Genomic DNA, 5,309 nt, shown 5'->3' on the forward strand with positions numbered 1-5,309 from the left:
AACTTTTATTGTACCATTTTACCAACTTTTGCTGTAATTTTTGTAAAAAGAACTGTCTCTACGTTATTCTTCAATGCAGACAATTATTTTGGCGGAAATATCATTTGTTGTTCACCAAATATTCGATTTGATAGATTTCTTCATTTTTTTTTTAAATTATAGAAAACAACTATTGGTTTATTTTTTTTACATGAATTTGGTACCACGTTCCAATACATTATTTTAAATTAAATAAAAGTCGCTTAAGTTATTGGTTCGAGACGTTTTTAAATATTTTTTTTGTAATGCTACTATAGAACAAAAAATACGCACTAATTTTGTTAAAGTCTTTTCTGCATTTTTTAATGTTAGTATCGGCAAAACAAAATGTATTTGAATTCGATTGATTTATAAGATAATAATAAAAAACGCATACAAAACTGTACAACTGTAATGGTGACAATATTTGCATCAATGTAAACGAGAGGTTAGGTTCCAAGTAAAGTTAAGCTAGAAATACATATAAAATAAAGCAAAAGAAAAACTATAATTACACACAAGTTTTTCACAAAAAAAACATTAAAAGTTGAAACCAATTCTCTTATCTTACCTTTCCCAGGATTAATACATTTTTTTAAATCCTAGATCATTAGCTCAAGCAAACCACAGAAGCATGCAAACAAATATCAAAATCAATAGATAAGATCACCAAATTTCGTTGGCACAGCTTGGCAGTAGGTAGCGGGAAATCTCGACTACTACGATGATAGGATTATGGTAGATAAAATAAATAATGTATTAAAAAATAATAATAACCAAACAAAGCTTGTATTGATAGAATGACAAGGTAGAACCATTGAAAACTAATGCAGTCCAAGTTTTCTTTACAAAACAAATTTAATAAAAGCAAATTTAATAAATTAAATACTGTCAGCTGTACAATGTCGTCAATCCCATACATTTAACACTAATAGTTTAATAAAAATAAATTAATAAATTTAATACTAATAGTTTGATAACCGTGGCTTGATGCTTAGTGCGTTGGACTGTAAGTTTTAAGTAGTTTGTAAGTAAAAATAAAAAAGGTTATTGATATTAGTTTTTTTTCAAAATTTTCTAATAACAACAAAACAAATACAATTTAGATTGAAGTAAAATAGATCTTAAGGCCGAAAGGCATTAGTAATTAGTGTTATAAGTTAACTTAGAGCGTCCGTATGGGACCAACCCATTTCCGGCTAATGTTGCGAAAACGCAACGTCTCACGTTGGGTCTCCAGGGACTTAATTGGTACATTTTTTATAGCGTTTTAAAACTAATATTGGACGTTTATTAAATTATCTAATCGACCTGTTTTTGGATTTAAAAAAAAAAAATTATTTCTGGAGTTTTTAATATCTTCAAAATTTGCAATTTTAAAAATTTTTAGGTAATATTTTCAAACTTAAAAAAAAAAAAATTGCAAAAAAAATTCAAAAAAAAACTTTACAAACATATAAACAAAGGTTGAAATTATATTCTAAAATTAAATTGAACCAATTTTTATGGGTAATTTGCCTCGCAGGTGAGATTAAACCTCTGCGTTTCGTTTACGCAACATTAGCCAAATGCAGTAGCAAAAGCACAAAGAAATAATATTTTTCTTTTGTCCATTTTTGATATCATTGGATAACCAAAATGATTTTTTTTACAATATTAAAAATTGATGTGTGTGTAAAGCAATCACATACATGTTAGTGCCATAAAAAAATTCATTCACCAAATAGGTAAAACCCTTTGGAAAAACCGTTTAACCCATCCGCGCGAGATAATTCTTCTTATACAGCAGTAAAAATTGATTCCTTTTTTTCAAGATATAGTGTGCATTTTTATCTAAAAAAAATCATTCAACAATTCCATGTATATTTATTGGAAAACCCTTTTCCCATTTCCTTAGATTTAGCACACTTTTTGTATTTACATTATAACCAGGTATAAAAAACGGGCTGCATATTAAAAAATCTATAATGTTGAAAATAAATATTTCGGGTATATAAGTACGTGTGACTCGTTCTAAATTTCACTTATTACGTAAAAATCGTCAGTTGTGCAAACAAGTGTTTTTATAAAAATATCTGTGTTTTAAAGTTTAAAAAAAACTATTATGTATCGCCAGAGGTTTTTGTCGGCTAAAGAACTAGAAGATTTGTTAATGAATCTAAGTTCAGACGAAGATGATGAATTGAACCAGAAAGTAGATAAAGCTATTGAAACAAACGTGATTATTTTGCCTCCAAAAAATGATGCTTTGAGTGACCATGAAGAAATTGATGATAACGTCCAATTATTGGAAGACGTGAACATATTGCCAAATGAACTAGCCGGTGAATTAGAGCTGGAATGCATATTAGACGATCTACAATGTGAGCCAAATGATTCAGAAAATGCATCAACATCACAAAATATTGCATCAACTTCTAAAAAGGAATCGACGTCTTTTCAATATAAATTACCAAAGTAGCCAAAGAGCCATCGAGTTGGCTTTTCAAATACTCCAAAAGACGTATCAAGTGAAAAGATTCAAGCGATCTATAAGTTGAACCCAATCCTTTTTTCTTGTAGGCAGTTTCAATCCTCTTCAAATTTTCGAATTATTTCTTGATAATGAGATTATCAATTTAATTGTTGAAAGCACCAATACGTATGCTAATGCGGATAGAAATAATTTAACATTCAAGACAAATTTCAATGAAATCCGTACATTTATTGGAATAATGTATTTTTCTGGATTGCATACAGTTCCACAGTTGGATTTATATTGGTCCAATCAACCAGTCTTTCGCTGCAATATAATAAAAGAATCCATGAGCCGAGACCGCTTCAAACTTATCAAATCGTTCTTACATGCCTGTGATAACAGTACAATTGATCCCAGCGACAAGTTTGCTAAAGTCTCAACTCTAAACAACATGCTCAATAAGAATTTTATGCAGTTCGGAGTATTTTCCCATCACCTTTCAATAGACGAACAAATGATACCCTACTATGGACGTCATTCTGCAAAAATGTTTATAAGAGGGAAGCCAATTCGTTTTGGATACAAATATTGGGACCTGTGTTCTCACGATGGATATTTATATCAATTCATTCCGTATGGTGGTGCAAGTGCTGATAATTCCCCTGCATTTGGCTTAGGGGAAAATGTTGTTCTGAGACTTCTTTCTAATATCGATGTTCCAGACCAATACACAGTTACTTTTGACAATTTTTTCACGTCGCACAAACTGATTTATCGTCTTTCAGAATTGGGTTACTTCGCAACAGGTAATTTTAACTTACCATTTATTTTTACTAAAAAATTAATTTCTTTTATACCAATCTATAGGCACTGTTCGTGCACTGGCCACTTTTATCAAATGCATTGGATGCAGCATTGGTAAATGCATGGAAAATTCATGGCATTTGCAAAAAGTTTGCAAAGGAAACACCAATGTCACAACTTGAATTTAGGACATATGTTGTAGACTCCCTACTGCGATCATCAAATATTCCACCAACACATCAAAGGTAAGGAAATCCCAACGAAATGGTTCGATTTGATGACACAAAACATACTATAATAAAAATGGAAAAGCGTCTTCGATGTCGAAATTGTTCCAGTCAAACAATTTTTTGTTGCAAGAAGTATAAGATCCCAATTCATCCGAAATGTTTTGATACATACTACACAAGGACCCATTCTTCATAATAATATGTATCATCATGAAGTTTAAAGCACACAACAACTAATAATATTTCCAAAAAAAAAATATTCAAAATAAAGCTTTTACCTAAATTTTAAAACAAAAAACTCGAAATTTTTTATTAATTCTGCTACCCCTTTCGGCTAATGTTGCGAAAACGCAACACGAATTTTCCGGAAAACTAGAAGGTTTTAAACTTTTTTTTTTCAGATTTCACTAAGTTCAGATATAAATAGACAGCATATGAAATTTCAAGCTTCTAGCTCACCTGGAACTAGTAGCCGCCGGAAATGGGTTAAGTTAGTTGTAAGTTATGGATAATTGGCTAGTTTTATGAATTTTTGTCTAGCTTTAAGATAGGTTTAAGATTGAATAAATAAAAATGAATTAAAAAAAAAAGTGCGTTGGACTGTCATGCGGGAGGTCTTGGGTTCGATCCCTGCCTGTGACACCTATATTTTTTCAAGGGTACTGCCTCTTGCGAGGATTAATGGATTGTTCAAAAATATTGAGGTATACCAACGAATTAATTTGACATTTTACATTTTGTCAACGTTTTTATTATTATTATTATTATTATTATTATTATTATTATTATTATTATTATTATTATTATTATTATTATTATTATTATTATTATTATTATTATTATTATTATTATTATTATTATTATTATTATTATTATTATTATTATTATTATTATTATTATTATTATTATTATTATTATTATTATTATTATCTATTATTATTATTATTATTATTATTATTATTATTATTATTATTATTATTATTATTATTATTATTATTATTATTATTATTATTATTATTATTATTATTATTATTATTATTATTATTATTATTATTATTATTATTATTATTATTATTATTATTATTATTATTATTATTATTATTATTATTATTATTATTATTATTATTATTATTATTATTATTATTATTATTATTATTATTATTATTATTATTATTATTATTATTATTATTATTATTAGTATTATTATTATTATTATTATTATTATTATTATTATTATTATTATTATTATTGTTACTATTATTATTATTATTATTATTATTTTTATTATTATTATTATTATTATTATTATTATTATTATTATTATTATTATTATTATTATTATTATTATTATTATTATTATTATTATTATTATTATTATTATTGTTATTATTATTAATATTATTATAATTATAATTGTTATTATTATTATTATTATTATTATTATTATTATTATTATTATTATTATTATTATTATTATTATTATTATTATTATTATTATTATTATTATTATTATTATTATTATTATTATTATTATTATTATTATTATTATTATTATTATTATTATTATTATTATTATTATTATTATTATTATTATTATTATTATTATTATTATTATTATTATTATTATTATTATTATTATTATTATTATTATTATTATTATTATTATTATTATTATTATTATTATTATTATTATTATTATTATTATTATTATTATTATTATTATTATTATTATTATTATTATAATTATTATTATTATTATTATTATTATTATTATTATTATTATTATTATTATTATTATA

The sequence above is a fragment of the Eupeodes corollae genome, chromosome 2 (genome assembly GCF_945859685.1).
Source record: "Eupeodes corollae chromosome 2, idEupCoro1.1, whole genome shotgun sequence".
Taxonomy (NCBI): Eukaryota; Metazoa; Arthropoda; class Insecta; order Diptera; family Syrphidae; genus Eupeodes; species Eupeodes corollae.